The 22,978-nt window shown below is 39.3% G+C and overlaps 1 protein-coding gene across 1 annotated transcript in view; it reads left to right on the top strand.

Moving 5' to 3' along the window:
- Positions 1-22,978, top strand: part of LRRC8C (leucine rich repeat containing 8 VRAC subunit C) — an 87,220-nt gene that overhangs the window by 15,228 nt on the left and 49,014 nt on the right. The gene's annotated exons all lie outside the window — the stretch shown is intronic.

Consider the following 22,978-nt stretch of genomic DNA (forward strand, 5'->3'; position numbering starts at 1 on the left):
TATGTTTATTACCTCCTGCTTGGGATATGTGAATTCATTTTAGTCTTTACAGTCTTGTTAATTTCCCTCTGGAAAGAGGGAAAGGCACTTTTAAAAGTAAAACACCTTTCCTTGGCTAACATTCTTTCAGGCACTACTCTTTTTGCCCAGGAGAGTGAGAGAGGGGCTGTCTTTTTAAATTGTAGATTCTATCGTTTTTCATCTATTTGAACTATTCTTTTAATCCACTGTCAGACCAATTCCTGACAGAAATTTCCCTTTACTCTTTACTACACAGCCTTAGGAAATCACCCAAGCAGATTTCCCCTTCTCCCTTTATTTCAACATGAATCTATTTAAGGAGGTGTTTTTCTAGGGGAAAAAAGGACAAACTCTGACCACTTAACCTTCATTCTTAGAGATATTCAAAGCAAGGGAAAATGTATAGTTGTAGTAAGTGGCCAAAGAATTCACTGACCACAAAATAAACAAACAAAAAAACAGATCACTGTAAATAACTATAGGAACAGGCAAATATACAAAACAACCTCTGAACCAATTCCCGCATACAGTGTTTTAACTGTTAGACGAATGTGAATACAAGTGCAAACATACACAAACCCACTGTAAGAAAACGCGAGATGAGACTTCTGTGAATGTTGTCAAGGGATAATTTTTAAAAAGTTAAACATGACTCGATGAATATAGAATGAACCTGTCAAAGATTTATTCAACTCCTTATTGAGGGAGCTGATAAGATGGCAAAGCATTTAGGAACTGTTTGAAAAAGGAATGTTAGAATAACATTACTAGGTTAGATACAAAACTAGGTAATGTCCTTCAGGGCAGTAAAAAAACATGTGTTTGGGGTTTTCTTTTCTATCGAACAAAAATCTACAAGTCTGGGATGTAATTAGTAGTAATTAGCAAGTCAAATAAAATATATTTCCCTAAATTATTCATGGGTAGGCCAGTTAAACAGTTCTGCAGTATAATAATAAAAGGATATCTGCCCTCTTTTCTCCTCACTTTCAAGTTTTAGATACTTTTTTCCCCCCTAAAAATGCTAAGCTTCCTTTTGAAGGGCTTTTGTTTTTCTTAGTATTATAACAGAGATTCGGCTGTGGAATGTGTCAAATTCAAAACACTGGTCATTGAAATTCTCAAATTTAAAATATGGCATGGAAACTTTGGATTCTACATTTGACTCCATCTCTTGGGAGTCCTTTACGTCACTCAAATATCAAAATACCTCTCTGATCTCATCTTGGGGAGGAGTTCTTTAACTCCAACCCCAAGTTTAACCAATTCTTATGGTCCAGACTGCTCTCCAAGCTCTCAATTCAGATAGTAAATCATTGTAAACCCAGTGGAACAAGAGTCCTTTCAGGTAGCCACCAGACTTTGACATTCAAGAGATAAAATTGCTGTAGATCAGCAAAAAAATACTCCAGGCTCAGGAAGAGAAGCAAGGGATCTCAGTAGTGCACATGCCATGAAGTTCCTTGATCCAGTGGCTGCTGTTTTGCAATGAGTACATCTCCATGGGACCTCCAAGAACCGAGACAACAAAAATCAGCAAACTATGGGCTGTGTAGCTTGAGTCTGCAACCTGTTTTTGTATGGCCTGCTTGCTGAGATTGGTTTTTACATTTTTGGAGGGTTGTTTAAAGAAATTTTAAAGAATATATAACATAGACCAGATGTGATATACAAGGCCTAAATATTTACTACCTCTCTATCTGTAAAGCTTCCCTGGTGGCTCAGATGGTAAAGAATCTGCCTGCAATGTGGGAGACCTGGGTTCAATCCCTGGGTTAGGAAGATCTCCTGGAGAAGGGAATGGCTACCCACTCCAGTATTCTGACCTGGAGAATTCCTTGAACAGAGGAGCCTGGTAGGCTACAGTCCATGGGGGTGGCAAAGAGTCAGGCAGGGCTGAGCAACGGGACTTTCACTTTCACTTTCCCTCTGTAGAGTAAGTTTACTGATGCCTGCATTAAAAAAAAAAGATAATTTTGTTGTTAGCATGTATCAAAGAATTACAATAGATTCCCTGGTGTGTTTTTTTTTTTTTAAAGCTCTCTAGTAGGCTAATTCAAAGCTTTGCTCTTCCTAGGGACATTTTATAGGAAAAGAGAATGGTTAGAGAAGTGTTAGATTCAACATCAAAAGAAAGTAGTATTTGGTTAAAGGCTACTAAACTCTTGGTTAATGACTTATCACTGGTGTTTTTTTAAAAACGCTCTCTAGTAGGCTGATTCAAAGATTTGCTCTTCGTAGGGATATTTTATAGGAAAAGAGAATGGTTAGAAAGTGTTAGATTCAACATCAGAAAAAAAATAATATTTGGTTAAAGGCTACTAAACTCGTGGTTGACAATTTAGCAACTGCTTGGGTTGGTAATTAATCTCCCAGAATATCTTAATGTCATTAAAGTTTATTAGAATAATTTAATTAAGCATTGTATCAGGAATATTAATTTCTTTTTGGGAGGAGGTTGGAAGTTATGTTACACAAACAGATTTGACACACTTTTTCATTTATAAGGCAATGTATTAGTATATATTAAAAACATACAATGGGTTACAATAAAACTAGACTCGAGGATTCTTTTGATACCACATTATTAATATTATAATTTAGGACTACACAAATAGGAAGATGAAAAACTTGGAAAAGAGTCAAAAGACCATCACAAAGAGGATTAGAAGATTGGAAAAGCGAAATCTATGTGGAAAAAATGAAAGGACCTGGGATATTTCAGCCAAAATGAGGAATTCAAGGAGAAATTGAATAATCACTTCCAGTGGTATAAAGGGATCTTCAGTTGAACCTAAAGAGTGATTGTATATCTCTTTTGAAAAGAGATAGAAGCTTAACTTTCAGCATAAGAATTTAAAAAGAATTTGCTGACACCAAGTCATCAGACTTGGCACAAATTTTCATAGAGGCTGTGTCTTTGTTTAAAAACTGAACAGAGTTGGGGCTGTCTGTCCTGCGTTGAGTATGCTCTTGCCTGAAGGTATAGACAGATAATCCCTTGAGATCAGCCATGTGTTTTGAAGACCATACTGGGTGCAAACCACCAGCTAATCTGCTCTCCATTGAGGAAATTAAAGACCAGCCACTATCTTTCATAACATACTCTGTAACAGATGTGGTAGGGTAAACAAATATCTGTGTGGCAAAGAGAAGGGGTAGTACTGCCATAGAAGAACAGGGAAATATTCACAAGTATTTAAATATCTGGAAAGAGAAACAATAAAATGATGGCTCATAAGGCAGAGACCTGGAGGAAGGGAGGGAGCCACCCATATCTGAGGAGAGAGCGAGCCAGGAAACGGAACAGCAAACACAAAAGCATATCCTTGGCCTGATGGGCCAACAGCAAGGAAGCCAGTGTGGATTGAAGGCACTGGGGAAAGTGGTAGCTATTAGGAGAGGAGACTGTAGGCTCATGGAGTGTGTGTCCTCCTCTCCTGTGAGTGCAGTGAGGGGCCATTAGAGGGTTCTGAGCAACTGAGGGTCAAACTATGACTTGAGTTTTATTTCACTTATTTATTATATGTATTTATTTATTTGACTGTATCACGTCTTCCTTGCAGCTTGCGGGATCTTTGTCGGAATTCGTGGGCTTCTCTCTGGTTGTGGTGTGCAGGTTCTAGAGTGCAAGTGCTCAGTAGTTGAGGCACACAGACTTTGTTGTTCTGTGGCACATGGGATCTTAGTTCCCTGACCAGAGATCAAACCCACATGCCCTGCATTGGAAGAGGATTCTTAACCATTGGACCACAGGGTAGTCCCGTATGACTTGAGTTTTAGAAGGATCACTCTGGTTGCAGTATAGAGAAGCCATTAGCCAGTGGCTTCAGTGCTTTTGTAATCTTAAAGTATTGTTGAAGACTCCCAAAGAGCTTTACATTGGTGATACCTCGAAATATTTACTATATTGGGCTCCCCTGGTAGTTCAGACTGCTGAACTATCTGTAAAGAATCTGCCTGCAATGCAGGAGACCCAAGTTTGATCCCTGGGTTGGGAGGATCCCCTGGAGAAGTGAATGGCTACCCATTCAAGTATTCTTGCCTGGAAAAGTCCATGGATAGAGAAGCCTGGCGGGCTACAGTCCATGGGATGACAAAGAGAAACTTAAAACTGTTAAGTATTTATTAACTTATTTTAAAATAACAAGAAAACATGTTAAACACATAATGTATTTTTATGAAAATAACTGCATTTTCCCCCAAAGAAAGACAATGTCGTTGTCTTATATTGTTACACGTGTCTTTAATGCCTGGCATTCAGTATATTCACTGGCATAATATAACCTCAAGAAAACTCTATACACTCACCAGAGAGTGTGAGTTAAAAAGGCAAATCACGTGTAGTATTCCTACAGGAATAGTTTTGACCTCACTGACTTTCTAAAAAGGTACATGTTGAGGAAAAATAAAATGGTACAGACTAGACAGTAGGAGAAAAGGATGGAAACATGGAGACTGCTGCAAAAAACCACATGAGACATACTGTGGTTGGGACTATAACTGGCAGGGTAATTAATGAGAAATGGTCAGATTCTGGATATAGTTTAAAAGTGGAACCATTAGGCTTTGCTGACAGAATATACCTGGGTGCAAGATAAAGAAGTCAAAATTAGCTTCAAGGTTTTAAACCAGGGGAACCATAATGTAGGAGATTGTGGGGACAGCAGATTTAGAGTTGAAGTGAATTCTGTTTTGGACTTACTTATTTTTAAATGCCTATTCAACATCCAATTGTAAATGTCAAGTTACCAGCTGGATATATGTCCAGAATTCAAGAGAGAAACTCTTTATTGCCTTTACATCCCTCAGTACTTTTAAAAGAAAGAATGCATAAAGCTGAGTTTTCTGAACTTTTCAGTATCTGAAATATATTACTTATTCTACTTTCAGATTTGGAAGTTAGTTTGGTTGGATGTTGAACTCCAGCTTGACAACAACTTTCACTAAGACTTTCAAATGTTTCAAAGAGGACACCGCAATTGGGGAGTACTTTTAGGCATATTCCATGAATGGTAGATATAGAAAAACATACAGTAAATAGAATTTTTAGAATCCAGAAGCTTCCTAGGAGAGAAGCCTAACTAATATTTTAATTAAATAATGAGGTTGATAACTGTTATATTACTGCCAAGAACTTCTCCAAGTGTGCATGCTTTAAACAGACTGCTACAGAGTTAGATTTCAAGCCTAGGTCTTTCTGGCTTGAAAATTTGCGTTGTAGCCATTGCATTATTTTGAAAATGGTGAATGAAGATAACTTACTTCCATTTTTACTTTTTAATGTGGCTGCTTATGACTAAACGTAGAGTTCTCAGAATACAGATGTTCAGTGAGGTAGTATATACCCATAAAATAATAGTATTAATACTTTTATTAGTTTTACTGTTGGCATATATTGCTTTGGACTAAGGATTTTATAATCAGCCTTAATGTGCGAAAATGAAATCATTTCATAGAGAAGAGAATTTGTACAAATTGCCCTGAAGTTTTATGTTAAAATACTATTGATGACTTGTCAGTGCCACAAGAAGGAACATACCCCACCTTTATGAATGGTCTGCCTGGTAAGCTCAGTCAGCAGTGGTCAGAGTGGTTTAGAGGAAAGATACTTTGTATGATGACAGTGTTCCTGCAAAATTTTCAGGAGACCTCTTCTTCACTAGGGGCTTCCCTGATGACTCAGCAGTAAAGACTCTGCCTGCCAGTGCAGGAAATGCACATCAGATCCCTGAGTTGGGAGATCCCCTGGAAAAAGAAATGGCAACCTGGTCCACTATTCTTACCTGGGAAATCCCATGGGCAGAGGAGCCTGGTGGGCAACAATCCATGGAGTCACAAAAGAGTCGGACATGACTTAGCAATTGAAACAACAACAACATTCTTCACTAGAAGGGAAAAGAATTTTAGACCCAAACTGGAGCCATGCATAAGGGACCATATCACATTAGAGTATTTGATATGCAAAAATAAGGAAGTTGGTGGCAAGAAGCAGACATTTGTAGAGACTGAAGAATGTGAGTATCTGAGAGCATCTTTACATTCACTCAGCTGTACTGAGATTTTTTTAAAAATTGAAATATACCTTGCTTTTAAAAAGCCCCCTTGTGCCACATCCAAACCTGAGCAGAATAGGTCCCTTATACGAGGAAACCACAAGTCTTGAAAACAGTGGTGTTCTTGATGTTCTTTGGCTGCACCAGTGTTTGGTTTAACTAGCATTTCTGGCAGTGGAATCACTTGAGTCTCAAAATTAGTTTGCTTAGAATTTTTATGTTTTCCTGTTGACACATTCAACCTGAATCAAAATTATCTGTGTGACATCATAAGCAGTATAAGTATAGCATTTGAAAACAGTCTACGGCTACAATATGTTAATTAATACATTTGGGTGTGTTTGCTTGGAAACCTGGAAGCCTGTTTTAAAGTGTATCTGTCATTTAGACTAATCCGAGAAAGAGTCAGAAAATGTTAAACCTTTCTGACGTTTTAAAAGAGTCATTCCCTATCTTTCAATGTCTCATATACCAACTAAATAATTTATTTAGTAAAATTATGGAAAGTAACAGACATACTGTACTTGAAAATAGACCGTTATATCCTTCTTTTAGGAAAAATTATACCTAAGCATCATCAGTATTTTTATATTAGAATCACCTATAAAGATTAAAGAAATCTTCATTATCTTTAAAAAAAAACACACAGCATTTGATATAAAAATTGAACCTGTATATTATCTTTCATTATCAAGTAATAAACTATAAATTTTTAAATTTAAAAATATGGAAATACAATAGGAAAATGGAATAGCTGTACGCATTTAGGATGAGATAGATTCTACTCTTAAAAATCTTTAAAGTTTAACGTTATTAAGTGCTTGACCAAGAGACTGAAGAGCTAAGAGATTTAAAGCCAAAAGCCAAACAGTTAGGAGCCAACACCAATGGAAAAGCAAACAGAAAATTAAAAGAAAACATCTCTTAATATGTTATTCTGAATAATATGAATTTAAAAGAAAGCATTGCTGATTTTATAATGTAAGTTAATAGGACTTTAAAAAAATTATTTATTTTAATTGGAGGCTAATTACTTTACAATATTGAGGTGGTTTTTGCCCTACATTGACATGAATCAGCCATGGATGTATGTATTCCCCACCCTGAACCCCCATCCCACCTCCCTCCCCATCCCGTCCCTCAGGGTTATCCCAGTGTACTGATTCTGAGCGCCCTGTCTCATCCTTCACACCTGGACTGGCGATCTGTTTCACATATGGTAATACACATGTTTCAGTGCTATTCTCTCAAATCATCCCACTCTCTCCTTCTCCCACAGAGTCCAAAAGTCTGTTCCTTACCTCTGTGTCTCTTTTGCTGTCTCACATATAGGGTCATCGTTATCTTTCTAAATTCCATATATATGCGTTAATATACTGTATTGGTGTTTTTCTTTCTGACTTACTTCACTCTGTATAATAGGCTCCAGTTTCATCCACCTCATTAGAACTGATTCAAATGCATTCTTTTTAATTGGACTTCCCTGGTGGCTCAGACAGTAAAGCATCTGCCTACAATGCGAGAGACCCGGTTTCAGTCCCTGGGTGGGGAAGATCCCCTGGAAAAGGAAATGGCACCCCACTCCAGTATTCTTGCTTGGAAAATCCCACGGATGGAGGAGCCTGGTAGGCTACAGTCTATGGGGTCGAAAAGAGTTGGACACGACTGAGCAAGAGTAGCTGAGTAATATTCCCTTGTGTGTATGTACCACAGCTTTCTTATCCATTCATCTACCAATGGACATCTAGGTTGCTTCCATGTCCTAGCTATTGTAAACAGTGCTGCGATGAACATTGGGGTACATGTGTCTCTTTCAATTCTAGTTTCCTCGGTGTGTATGCCCAGCAGTGGGATTGCTGGGTCGTATGGCAGTTCTATTTCCAATTTTTTAAGGAATCTCCACACTGTTCTCCATTGGGGCTGTACTAGTTTGCATTCCCACCAGCAGTGTAAGAGGGTTCCCTTTTCTTCACACCTTCTCCAGCATTTATTGCTTGTAGACTTTTAGATAGCAGCCATTCTGACTGGCGAGAGATGGTACCTCATTGTGGTTTTGATTGGCATTTCTCTGATAATGAATGCTGTTGAGCATCTTTTCATGTGTTTGTTAGCCATCTGTATGTCTCCTTTGGAGAAGTATCAGTTTAGTTCTTTGGTCCATTTTTTGATTGCTACTGCTGCTGCTAAGTCACTTCAGTCGTGTCCGACTCTCTGCGACCCCAGAGACGGCAACCCTCCAGGCTCCCCCGTCCCTGGGATTCTCCAGGCAAGAACACTGGAGTGGGTTGCTGTTTCCTTCTCCAATGCATGAAAGTGAAAAGTGAAAGTGAGGTCGCTCAGTCGTGTCCGACTCTAGCGACCCCATGGACTGCAGCCTACCAGGCTCCTCCATCCATGGGATTTTCCAGGCAAAAGTACTGGAGTGGGGTGCCATTGCCTTCTTTCAGTGGTTTATTTTTCTGGTATTGAGCTGCATGAGCTGTTTTGTATATTTTTGAGATTAATTCTTTGTCAGTTGCTTCATTTGCCATTATTCTCTCCCATCCTGAAGGCTGTCTTTTCACCTTGCTTATAGTTTCCTTTGTTGTGCAAAACTTTAATTAGGTCCCATTTGTTTATTTTTGCTTTTATTTCCATTACTCTGGAAGGTGGGTCATAGAGGATCCTGCTGTGATTTATGTCGGAGAGTGTTTTGCCTATGTTTTCTTCTATGAGTTTTATAATTTCCATCTTACATTTAGATCTTTAATCCATTTTGAGTTTATTTTTGTGTATGGTGTTAGAATGTGTTCTAGTTTCATTCTTTTACAAGTGGTTGACCAGTTTTCCCAGCACCGCTTGTTAAAGAGATTGTCTTTTCTCCATTGTATATTCTTGCCTCCTTTGTCAAAGATAAGGTGTCCATAGGTGTGTGGATTTATCTCTAGGCTTTCTATTTTGTTCCATTGATCTATATTTCTGTCTTTGTGCCAGTACCATACTGTCTTGATGACTGTACCTTTGTAGTAGAGCTTGAAGTCAGGAAGGTTGATTCCTCCAGTTCCATTCTTCTTTCTCAAGATTGCTTTGGCTAATCGAGGTTTTTTATATTTCCATACAAATTATGAAATTATTTGTTCTAGTTCTCTGAAATATGCTATTGGTAGCTTGATAGGGATTGCATTGGATCTATAAATTGCTTTGAGAGGACATTTTAAGTAGTCACATTTCTAGTTTTTCAGAAACTCTTCTGTAGAGTAGGGGAAAACACCCTTGCCTACTAATGCCTAAATTAAATCAAGAAGAAATTTAATTTTCAATTCTGTTATCCATGAAATGTTAGGTTTAGTGACTTACTTAGAATAATTGGCTCTAAAACAGATCACTTGGGTTGTATTCAGGCTCCTCTACTTACTGCTGTGTAACCCTGGGGACATTTGACCTAGTAAAGTCTCCATTTCTTCTGTAAGAGTACCCAGAACCTAGGTTGTTTTGAGATTAAATGATATGATACATGTACATGCCTAAACTCTAGCTCATACTGTGATGGAGATGCAATTTTTTTATTTATAAAGGGATCTTTGCTGTTAAGATTCACACTCACTGTTATTCTCAAGTAAAACACCTGTAAAGTTAAAATGGACCCCATCAGAACTACAGTTCTAATGTTAAAGCATCATCCTCATTTAGAAAATGTTCTGGAGGGTTAAATCATTACCATGCCTGTGGAGCTCCTTGTCATTATGCTCAGAGGACGAGGTCAGAGGCTGGGAGTGCCAAAATGAGTAAGGCAGTATCTGCCTTTATAGAACTTAACAGCGTGGGTGAGGAAAATAGATGCATATGTAAATAACCAAGGGGAGTGAAGGAGTGAACAGATCAGGTAGGGAGAGAGTTGATCTTGGCCTACATATGAAAACATGCAGCCACAGGCTTCCAGAATTGAACACTGCAGTTACGGTCATGATCCTATCTAATGTTATCCTAGCAGCATACTCTTTCTGCAGAAGGGTGGGCCACCTAGGGAAGCCTGTCAGTCCTGATGTGCTAATCCAGGGAGAGGTAAGGTACCTATTAACTGTAGACACGAAATGAAAATGTGAGTCCATAGAGTACTGAAATCATTTAAAGTAAGCAAATTCTGCTTCGGTAGGCCAAGGTGAAGCTCTCATTTTTCCCTAAGACCTTGCCTGGTTCATAGGTTTACTTTTTATCACAAAATGAGGAAGTTGATTTCTAGGGAACTAGATCGCAACCTCAGTTGCATGTTGGCATCACCTGGGCATGTTTAAGAAGCAACTGCTTGCCTGGAGTGATTTTCTGATCTAACTAGACCTGGGGTAGTAGTAGTTTTAAAGCTTTCCAGCTGATTACACACATTGAGAGCCTCTACTCTCTGTACCCTGGGTTTCATTTCCTCCAAGATTTTCTATTTCAGGATCCTGGTTCAGCCCAGATGTTGTCAACAGGTTTCCCGATGGGTCATTCCTGATTTAACAGGAGTCTGTGTGACTTCCCTTTGGGAACACGTGGCGTTCTCTGCTGTTTCAATAAGTGATACTGGCTTCTGGGGAAATACCCATCTTAGGCTCTGAGCAGAGTGGCAGGGGGCTTTCTCAGCTAGCACTCCGCCTCTGGGTTTTGAGTGTGAGTCTCACCCATTTTTCATGTCTCCATGGCATGACCAACCCACAAGTTTTGTTCTAGAACCTTCTATTGAATCATTTAATAGCAGGCTCTCCCTGTTTACCCTAAATCTATTATGCAGCAGTTTGAGACCTGTTTTTACGTCAAAATTGAAGTACTTTGTATTTGGCCATAGTCAATCCATAAACTTCTAGATTCTTACATCTTCTGTGTTACATATTCCTTTGCTATCTCGATTTTGATATTAATAACATGTCTGTATAAGTTCTGTTTCTACTGGTTTATTCTTTCAATCAAAAAGTATTATCTATTGAATGAAAAATATGGGCCAGATACTCTCCTGGACATTAGGGACAGAGTGGTGTCTAAATCTGACAAAAATTTCTGCCTTCATAGGACTTATTGCCAAGGGGGAGGAGACAAGAGAAATATGTAAGTAAGTAAAATGTGTAGTATGTTCAAAGGTACTAAATGCTATGGAGAAAAATAAGGCAGCACAGGAAGAAAGGGACTGCTGGGGCTGGGGTGGGCTTGTAATATATTAAATCAGCTTTGCAGTATTAACCATTCGAGAGCTGGTGAAGGCTCAGACTAGAGTGGTAGTGACAGAAAGGGTGAAAAGTGGTTGGCATCTGCATGAGTTTCAGCAGGGCCTGAAGAAGGCAAGGGATTGAACCCTGCAGGTATCAGGAAGAGGAGGATTCCAGGCAGAGGGTAGGATATTGCAAATACGAGGGCTCTGAGGCAGGAGTGAACCTGGGGTGTTGAAGAAACTGCAGGAAATGCCAGTTTGGCTAGAGCAAGCCAGAGCGAAGGAGGCTGTGACACTGGTGCTGAGGGTGGGGAGAAGGCAGAGCACACAGGGCCTATGAAGATTTTTGTGAACATTTTGACTTTTTCTGAGTGAGATGGAATTATTAGAGGGTTTTGAACACAGGAGAGACCCAATAGGACCATTTTGGTTGCTCAGGTGAGACAAATCTATGTGTCAGTGATAGAAACAGGGAGACCAGTTGTGAGGATATTGCAATAATCTAGCTGAGAGATGATGGCTTGGACCAGGGTAATAGCAACAGAGCTGAGTTGGAAATATCGAAATCTGGATATATTTTTGAAGGTAGAGTTTGTTTCTCTTAAGTGTCTAATGGATTTTCACATTTCTCTTGAAAGATAGAACTCAAACTCCAGTTAGGGACCAAGTAATGCTAGTTATAACAAAAGGTTGACTTGCAGGCTCTTGTTACCACCAATTCAGTGCCCTGATTTCTTTTTTTTACAGAGTGATGGTAGATGCACCATGGCTTCCCATTGTCTTGACTTTCCCATTTTTCTGCTCTTGTGCATTGCTGGGCATTTGCCATTGAGAATTCTAACCAAAACTATCAATGATCAATGATCACTCTTGCCTGCTATTGTTTAACAAGTACCTGTCCTTCCCTTCTTTCAGTCTTTACCTTATTCAGTGGTAGGTCCCTGGAAGGTGATTTAGACAGGCAATGGGAATGAAGAACGTGATACTGCTACCATTATTACATAAGAGCCCAAGGTTCAAAATAAATCAGGTCGAAAACACCTCTTTTCCCACTCCTCCCCTGTCTTCCCTCTTCCAACTTCCTCAACAAATCAGAGAAAATTTTCCTTTTCAACCTCCATGTAAATCTCCCAGGTGGCCTTTTATGCCTTCCTTGCTTCTCTGCCCCAAAATAGAGTGTAGGAATCATGAGAAGAATGCAGAGTGTTGCAAAAAAAAATCTGTTGATTCTCTTCTTCAAAACTAAATACGCCTAACTCTTAAATTCTGGTATTCATGTAAATATTTTTGTTATACAGGCATACCTTGGAGATGTTGTGGGTTTGATTCCAGACCACCACAATAAAGCAAATATCATGATAAAAATGAGTCACACCAAATTTTTGGTATCCCAGTACATATAAAATTTATGCTTATACCATACGGTAGCCTATAAAGTGAGCAATAGTATTATGTCTAAAAAACAATGTACATACCTTAATTTAGAAATATTTTATTGCTAAAAAATGTTAACTATCATCTGACAATGCTGGGAGGCCACAAACTTTCAATTTGTAAAAAATCACAGTATTCGTGAAGTACAGTAAAACAGGTATACCTGTTCATTTTTAACAACTGAGAGAATTCCAAAACATGTGTATACTCATATTCATTATTCATTCATTTATGACATATGACAGCAACCATTTATTGAGTCCTTTTTATGTGCCAGGCACTATTCTGCACACCGGGAGGCACAAGTGAACAAAATGAAGTCCCTGTTTCTTAGGAAATGTACATTATAATGCAGGAGAAAGACAAAACACAAATAAATAAGCCCGTATGTAGTACATCTGATAAAGATAATACTGTTGATAAAAGTCACTTAGGAGAACGAAAAAATGGACTGCTGGGATAGTGTGCCACTGATGGTGGCAAGTTAGTATTAATATTTTAAAGACGGTCACCAGAGACAGTGTTACATTATCGTAATAATGATGATATGACGTTTTCACAGTAACCTAAGGGAAGTAACAGAGTGAGTCAATCTCACGTCTATTAGGAATACGCTCTTCGCTGCAGGAAGTCCTTAGGTAGTTATCTTGTACTTCCTAGTGACTTCGTCCTGTCCCATGCCTTTAATCCCTTCCTGTACCCTGATGAACCCCTAATTTATATTCCTGGCCAAATCTTTCCTAAATCTAGCCTAGTATATCAGACTTTCTGGAGTCCCTCCCCTTAAATGTCTTAATCACTTCAGTTCAGTCCAGTTGCTCAATCGTGTCTGACTCTTTGCAACCCCATGCACTGTAGCATACTAGGCTTCCCTGTCCATCACCAACTCCCAGAGCTTGCTCAAACTCATGTCCATTGAGTCAGTGATGCCATCCAACCATCTCATCCTCTATCGTCCCCTTTTCCTCCTGCCTTCAACCTTTCCCAGCATCAGGATCTTTTCCAATGAGTCAGTTGTTCCCATTAGGTAACCAAAGTAGTGGAGCTTCAGCTACAGCATCAGTCCTTCCAATGAATATTCAGGACTGATTTCTTTTAGGATTGACTGGTTGGATCTCCTTGCAGTCCAAGGGATTCTCAAGAGTCTTCTCCAACAACACAGTTAAAAAGCATTATTTCTTCAGCACTCAGCTTTCTTTATGGTCCAACTCGCACATCCATACATGACCACAGGAAAAACCATAGCCTTGACTAGTCAGACCTTTGTTGGCAAAGTAATGTCTCGGCTCTTTAATATGCTGTCTAGGTTTGTCATAGCTTTACTTCCAAGGAGCAAGCATCTTTTTATTTCACAGCTGCAGTCACCATCTGCAGTGATTTTGGAGCACAAGAAAATAGCCTGTCACTGTTTCCATTGTTTCCCCATTTATTTGCCATGAAGTAATGGGACCAGGTGCCATGATCTTAGTTTTTTGAATGTTGAGTTTTAAGCCAGCTTTTTCACTCTCCTCTTTCACTTTCATCAAGAGGATCTTTAGTTCTTCTTCGCTTTCTGCCATAAGGATAGTGTCATCTGCATATCTGAGGTTATTGATATTTCTCCTGGCAATCTTGATTCCAGCTTGTTCTTTATCCAGCCCAGGATTTCACATGATATACTCTGCATATAAGTTAAATAAACAGGGTGACACTATACAGCCTTGACATACTCCTTTCCCAATTTGGAACCAGCCTGTTGTTCCATGTCCAGTTCTAACTGTTGCTTCTTGACCTACATACAGATTTCTCAGGAGGCAACTCAGGTGTTCTGGTATTCCCATCTCTTTCAGAATTTTCCACAGTTTGTTGTGATCCACACAGTCAAAGGCTGTGGCATAGTCAATAAAGCAGAGGTAGATGTTTTTATTTGTCTATGATACAACGGATGTTAGCAATTTGATCTCTGGTTCCTCTGACTTTTCTAAATCCAGGTTGAACATCTATAAGTTCTCAGTTCACATACTGTTGAAGCCTCACTTGGAGAATTCTGAGCATTACTTTGCTAGCATGTGAGATGAGTACAATTGTGCTGTAGTTTGAACATTCTTTGGGATTGGAATGAAAATTGACTTTTTCTAGTCCTGTGACCACTGCTGAGTTTTACAAATTTGCTGGCATATTAAGTGCAGCACTTTCACAGCATCATCATTTAGGATTTGAAATTGCTCAGCTGGAATTCCATCACCTCCACTAGCTCTGTTTGTAGTGATGCTTCCTAAGGCCCACTTGACTTCACATTCCAGGATGTCTGGCTCTAGATGAGTGATCACACCACTGTGGTTATCTGGGTCATGAAGATCTTTAATGTACAGTTCTTCTGTGTATTCTTGCCACCTCTTATCTTCTGCTTCTGTTAGGTACAAACCGTTTCTGTCCTTTATTGTGCCCATCTTTGCATGAAGTATTCCCTTGGTATCTCTAATTTTCTTGAAGAGGTCTCTAGTCTCTCCCATTCTATTGTTTTCCTCTGTTTCTTTGTATTGATCACTTAAGAAGGCTTTCTTATCTCTCCTTGCTATTCTCTGAAAGTCTGCATTCAGATGGGTATATCTTTCCTTTTCTCCTTTGCCTTTAGCTTATTTTCTTTTCTCAGCTATTTGTAAGGCCTCGTCAGACAACCATTTTGCCTTTTTGCATTTTCTTTTTCTTGGGGATGATCTTGATCACCACCTCCTGTACAATGTCATGAGCCTCAGTCCGTAGTTCTTCAGGCGCTCTATCTATCAGATCTAATCCCTTCAATCTATTTGTCACTTCTACTGTATCATCATAAGAGATTTGATTTAGGTCATACCTGAATGGCCTAGTGGTTTTCCCTACTATCTTCAATTTAAGTCTGAATTTGTCAATAAGGAGTTCATGATCTGAGCCACAGTCAGCTCCTGGTCTTGTTTTTGCTGACTGTATAGAGCTTCTCCAGCTTCAGCTGCAAAGAATATAATCAATCTGATTTCACTATTGACTGTCTGGTGATATCGATGTGTAGAGTCATCTTTTGTTTGTTGGAAGAGGGTGTTTGCTATGACCAGTGGGTTCTTTTGGCAAAACTCTGTTAGCCTTTGCCGTGCTTCCTTTTGTACTCCAAGGCCAAACTTGCCTGTTACTCCAGGTATCTCTTGACTTCCTACTTTTGCTTTCTAGTCCCCTATGATGAAAAGGACATCTTTTTTGGAGTTAGTTCTGGAAGGTCTTGTAGGTCATCATAGAACCATTCAACTTCAGCTTCTTCGGCATTAGTGGTTGGGGCATAGACTTGGATTACTGTGATATTGAATGCTTTGCCTTGGAAACGAGAAGAGATCATTCTGTCATTTTTGAGACTGCACCCAAGTACTGCATTTCAAACTCTTTTGTTGACTATGAGGCCTACTCCATTTCTTTTAAAGGATTCTTGCCCACGGTAGTAGATATAATGGTCATCTGAATTAAATTTGCCCATTCTGGTCCATTTTAGTTCACTGATTCCTAAAATGTTATTGTTCACTCTTGCCCTCTCCTATTTGACCACTTCTAATTTACCTTGATTTGTGGATCTAACATTCCAGATTTCTATGCAATATTGCCCTTTGCAGCATCGGATGTTACTTCCATCACCAGTAACATCCACAACTGTGCATTGTTTTTGCTTTGGCTCCATCTCTTTATTCTTTCTGGAGTTATTTCTCTATTCTTCTTCAGTAGCATGTTTCATATTTGTTGTTGTTTATCACTAAGTCTTGTCTGACTCTTCGCAACCCCATGGACTATAGCCCGCCAGGGTCCTCTGTCCATGAAATTCTCTAGGCAAGAATACTGGAGTGGGTTGCCATTCCCTCCTCCAGAGGATCTTCCCAACCCAGGAATCAAACCCAGGTTTCCTGCATTGCAGGCAGATTCTTCACCATCTGAGCCACCAGGGAAGCCCTGTCTCATATATAGTATGTCTCTAATTAAATTACTCATGCCCTCCCCCAAACCAGCTCTTTCTGTTGTTTTCTTCAGAAATTGTCAGCTCTGTCCATTAAGTTTGTCAAGTAAAAAATCTTGGTGTTATCTTCTTCTGTCTCACACCCCACATCTGACCCATCATATACATCATGAGTTACTTATATTGGGGAAAACTAGAAAAGAAGGAAACTTGGGGAGTTAGGATGAAAAAATTGAGGTTAAATATTAATAGAAAGCAGAACAGTAATAGAATCATCTGCAGGTGGTACTTGATGATATGAAGAAAATGAAGCTAAGGGATCATGTGCCCTAGAACTCAGGTTGACATAAAATCACATCATAAGTCAGATTCTCCTAAAAGAGCTACAATCTCAGAGTGGTGCACCTGTTTGGATATGTCTTAGCATTAAGAATTAGTTGGCAGAACTCAGGCTGTAACTCCACATGTTGGGATTAAGACTTTAAGTACCCATGGGAATTTTTTACATAAATGGCACCTGAAGCATTTTCTGTCCCCCGTGTGACCTGAATGGGGAAGCAAGAAATTCAGAATCATAATTTTTAAAAGACAATGAACAATTGAATCATGTTTAAAAAAAACAAATCCTCTTTGTGGGCATATCTGCAGGAAAGCAAAACACTTTGCTGAAGCATCAAGAAAAGGAGGTTCTGGTGCTTTTCTAGGGGCGAGACGGTTAACAGTGTCTCAACCAGGTTAACTTGAATAAGAACAATGAAAAGGAAGTAAGTATTCACTGTCCTTCTGTTTTAATTTGGAATATGGTTCCCAGTATTCAGGTTCTCAGTACAGAAAGTTTTTGCTGTTTTGCTCCACTGAGTTCCTAAAAGTCACATGTAGAATCCCTGAATGAGACTGGAACAGTGCGAAATTGGGCGACTTTCATTCTCCACCCAGAGCTTCCCCCGTGGCTCAGTGGTAAACAATCTGCCTGCCAATGCAGAAGACGTGGGTTTGATCCCTGGGTCAAGAAGATCCCCTGGATAAGGGCATTGGCAACCCGCTTCAGGACTCTTGCCTGGAGAATCCCTCATACAGAGGAGCCCGGCGGGCTACAGTCCATGGAGTCACAGAGTCAGACAGGACTGAAGCGACTGAGCAGAGCAGCAGGTTCTCCACCCAAGGGTTTACCATTAAATGAAAAATAGGTGTAACCAAAAGTATCACATGAAAGTCCTTCTGTGGTTCTGATAAAATTCGGTCTTGCTAGCTATTTACTACAGACGTGTCAGTGGCATACTAGTTACTCCCTTAAGAGAAACTGAGTCCTTTATAAATTTTAAAAAGATCTTACCTCAGAGCGGATGTCTCTCTCAGTGCCAGATTTTAGACAACTGGATGCTAGTCACAAATCTGACTGCCCTGGATTTAGTCCTCAGATAATAGCTAACTCCCCAAATAGGAGTCTTTGTCAATGGATGGCAAGGCTGAATTTCCCATTAAGGAGGTTGTTAGAGATGTAAAAAATTTCTTTCGTGAAGTGGAATGAGTCTGAACATTGGAATCTGACAGCGGAGTGGGGAGTTTTGCTTTACCCTCACAGGCTTTGTAACCTTGGAGAAATCATTTCATCGCTCTTGCACATTTATTCTTCTGAAGAGCTAAGATAATACCTTACCTCATGGGTTTAATGTGGAAGCTCAACAGATAAAACTTGATTAATACCTGCTGTGTAGTAGGCATAATAGTATTAAATGTTCATCATTACACCTTTCCTCTCCCCTTTAAAAAAGTGAGCTCTCGGTTTGTTTCTTTTGTTTTATAAAGACTTGTTTTAGTGTGATACCTCAAGTTAGAGCTGAAGGCCATAAATGCCAAGCAATTCTTATTCTTCATAGTAAATTCCCTATCACATCCACCAAATTGGATTCTTAGCTCTATTGGTAATGTTAGCAGTTGTCATATCTGAGTGCTGATTTCCTACCTAGAATAACAGTTAGTGTTTGCCAGAATTATACACTTCCCAGAAACTCTGTGAAGGAAGATGCCATCCTTTTCCCTATTTTAAGGAAGCAGAAGGATTGAGTAACTTGTTCATGGTCATCCAACTCCCCAGTGGCAGAGCCAGGATTCAGACCCAGGTACTTTGACCTCAGTGCTACGCCATGAATACTAGAGTAATCCTTTCATACTCAAGAATTGCATTAATATGAATGTCTCTTCTTGCTTTAATCATCAGGGACATAACTTTTCCCTAAAAGTAGAGATTGGACATGGAAAATGTAACCTATTCTTTCTGTTTTTCTTTCTTTTGCCTTTTCCTATAGTAAAACCAGAGCTCTAGACTGGGTGAGAGATTCTGTACCATTTGGGGAAAAAATAAGTGGGTGAAAGTAATGCATTAAACTGAACTTTTAAAATCATTTAAGATCACATGTCACTGAGAAAAGTCTCATTTGATCCCTGTACACTCTTTGCTTTCCCCCTATTTGATTCTGTGAGTTAAAAGAAAGGTACAGATTATTTATTAGATCAGCTTAGTCTTTATTACTGTGCTTCCACTCCCTTGGATATTTTCTTTCTTTAATCTGTCTACATGTTTTTCGCCTGTTGCTATGGTAAAGCTCATTCCATGATGTGAGAGATCTCAGTGCCAAAGAAGGTTTTCCTAATGTTAAATCCTGTATTTTCACTTCCACATTTTATCTTGGTGTTACTAGGGCAACCCAAATAATTTCATTTTCTCTTTGAAGTTGATACCTTTTAAAGTTTGTATACCCTCATGCTGACTCATTCATGTTCTTACTATTTTTTTTTTGGTTTAATTCCTGCAGCTACTTTCTTTACACACACATTTTCTGCTTCTCTATAATCATAATAGCAGATGGACTGCGGTGTAGTGATTAAGTATTGGGGGGATTACAAATCCCACTGGGGATTAGAAAAAGCCTATGAACTTTCTCACCAGAAAAAAACAGCAGTTTAAGAAAAAAGATGAATATACAACGGGGAAAGGATTGTCTCTTTAATCAATGGTGTTGGGAAAACTGGACAACCACATGCAAAAGACTGAAACTGGAACACTGTTGTATACCTTACACAAAAATCAATTCAAAATGAGTGAAAGACCTGAGTGTAAGAAAGACCTGAAAGCATAAAACTCCTAGGAGGAAATACAGGGGATAAGATCATTGACATCAGTTTTAGCAGTGAGCTTTTGACACCCAAAGCAAAGGCCACCAAAGCAGAAATAAACAAGTGGGATTACACCAAACTAAAAAGCTTTTGTAGAGCAAAGGAAGCCATCAAGAAATGAAGAGGCAACATATGGAACGGGAGAAATTGCTTGCAAATCATATATAAGTGATTAATATCCAAAAAATATAAAGAACTCATACAGCTCAATAGAAAAACTCAAACAATCCAATTTTTAAAAACAGGCAGAGGATCTGAATAGATATTTTTCCAAAGACGACATACAAATTGCCAACAAGCACATGAAAAATGTTCTTAACTTCACTTATCAGCAGGGAAATGCAAATCAAAACCACAATGAAATCTCACTTCACTCCAATTAGAATGCCAATTAGCAAACTTCCCTCATGGCTAAGTGGTAAAGAATCTGCCTGCCAATGCAGGAGACATGGGTTCAATCCCTGATCTAGGAAGATCCCACGTGCTGCAGAGCAACTAAACCTGTGTGCCACAGCTATTGAGCCTGTCCTCTGGAGCCCGGAAGCCGCAACTCCTGAGCTCAGGTGCCACAGCTACTGAAGCCTTCGTGCCCCAGAGCCCATGCTCTGTAACAAGAGAAGCCACCACAGTGAGAAGCCCGTTCACCGCAGCTGGAGAGTGCCTCCCATTCGCTTCAGCCAAAGCTGTGCAGCAACGAAGACCCAGCACAGCCAAAACAAATAAAGAGTTATATTGAAAGAAAGAATGCCTACTGTCAAAAGGATGAGAAATAACAAGTATTGGTTAGAATATGGAAAAAGGGAAATCCTTGTGCCCTATTGGTAGGAATGTAAATTGGTGTGCGCTTGCATGCTAAATTGCTTCAGTCTGATTCTTTGTGACCCTATGGATTGTAGCTTGCCAGGCTCCTCTGTCCATGGGATTTCCCTGACAAGACTACTATACAAAACAGTATGGAGGTTCCTCAAAAAATTAAAAATTGCCATATGATCCACCTCTGGGTCTTTATCTGAAGAAAATGGAAACACTAGCTGGAAAAGATATCTGTACCCCCGTGTTCATTGCAGCATTATTTGCAACAACCAAAAGAGAAACAACATAAGTGTCCTTTGATGGATGAATGAATGAAGAAAATGTAGTAGCTATAAATATATACAATGAAATACAATCATAAAAAAAAATCCTGCCATTTTCACCAATATGAATGGACCTTGAGGGCATTGTGCGAAGTGAAAAAGTGAGCCAGAGGAAAAAAAACGCTCTGTGATTTCGCCTATATGTAGACTCTTCAAAAAAAAAAAAAAAAAAAAGCTGATCCATGAAATCATAGATACAGAGAACAGGCTGGTGGTTACGAGAGGCAGAGGGTAAAGGGTGGTGGCTGAAATGGGTGGAGGTGGTTTGAAAAGTACCCAGTTATAAGATAAATGAATTCTGGGGACATAATAGACAATGAGGTGAATGTAATTAACAAGACTGTATTGTATATTTGAAAATTGCTAAGAGAGTGGATTTTAGAAGTTCTCATCAAAAGAAAAAAATTTGTAATTGTGTGGTGATGGATATTAACTAAACTTATTCTGGTAATTATTTCACAATATATAATATCAATATACCAAATCATTATGTTATACAGCTAAAAATAAGACAGTGTTATATGTCAAGTATATCTCCATTACAAAAAGAAATCATGGATAGAAATATTCAATAGTCTCGTTTACCCAAATGTATTTGGTTCTTGGATTTTGAATAGCAAATTGCAAGAATTTGTATAGCAAAAATCTATCTCAGTCTATTCCAGTTCAGATTGTCAAAATTAAGGTCCCTATTTTTTCCACTTTTATTTTTACTTCATCCCAGGACAATTTCATGCCTGTTTTTATATCTTTGTCCTTCACTGGCAGGTCTCTTGGCAAACTACTTGCAGAGGTTAAATGGTTAGTTGGTATGCTTCTTTCCTAATGCAGTTCGGGCTCACAGAAACCCTTTGGGTTTGAATCCTTACAAAGAGCTCAGGCGCAAAAAGAAGGGATAACATTTTGAGTCTCCTTGAGAGCACATACTCAACTATCACTTCTTAGTTCTCTTTTATCCCCAGTATTTGATGCAGAGTGGTTGGATAACAAATGTTGGAAGAGAGAGAATGGGAGGAAGGAAAAAGGAGGGAATAGGAAGAAAGAAGTGAAAGTAAGAAGGTTCTACCCAAGGGAGGAAAGGAGAAAAAAAAAAAAAAACAGACTAAAGGAGACACTCCTCTGACTAAAGACTGAATTTCTTGTGTGACTCAGAAGGCAGCTCCACAGGAGGAGCTCTGGAGAGATGCTGAGTGAGACGCTGCTCTGCAGGCTGGTGCACGTTTGCATCCAAATGCAGGTGAGAAGAGCAGCCTCTGGTCCTCACAGTTGCCACCTAGAAGTCCTTCTGACTTTTTGCCCTTTTCAGTCTAGGAACATGTAATTTGGGGACTTCCTCTGTCTCACAGAATCTGAACCAGCTCAGGCTACCCCTACCCTCATTGTCTCCAGATAGAAAATACCAAGTTCAACCTTATTTGAGTAAACAGAACCTTTCTAAAGAGTGATGGAGGGCAAAATAAATGTCTCAAGGGGGAACAAAAGAGATCTCCTTGTAGACCTTTCATTCTGCCCGGATATTCTCCAGGCCCTGCCCTTCCAACTTTACCAGAGTACCTATTCCTACCTCTACTTCCTATTTTCATGCAGGCTTCACTTCCTAAACCCCCAGGATCTCAGGTACCTCCTTATACTCACTACCAGGGGATCTGAAACTTCCACTTCATTGTACCTGTCACAGTTGTGATTAAATGATGGTATGTCATGTTTTCTTTTTTTTTTACACTGAATGTCTTTCCACCATCATATAGGGTCCATCGGACAGAGGTTATGTCTGTCTTAATCACTGGTATACCCACATTAGTGAGCTCAATACCCTGCAAATAAAAGCTACTGTGGTACCTGTAGAAAGAGTGAATAGCTGCCAGGCACTGTGTGCGGTAGGTGCAAGGGATATAATAAAGCTTTTCAAAGGCACTGCATCTATCTTTGAAAAACTGTGCCTCTGGAGTAGCTATCTCTAATGATAATGTATCCCTCTCTCAGCCTCCAGAAAGGAAAGATGAAAGATGAATCAAAATCCTGTGGCTTTTGACACCTCATTCCCCTAAATCCC

Source organism: Ovis aries, chromosome 1 (genome assembly GCF_016772045.2).
Source record: "Ovis aries strain OAR_USU_Benz2616 breed Rambouillet chromosome 1, ARS-UI_Ramb_v3.0, whole genome shotgun sequence".
NCBI classification, from domain to species: domain Eukaryota; kingdom Metazoa; phylum Chordata; class Mammalia; order Artiodactyla; family Bovidae; genus Ovis; species Ovis aries.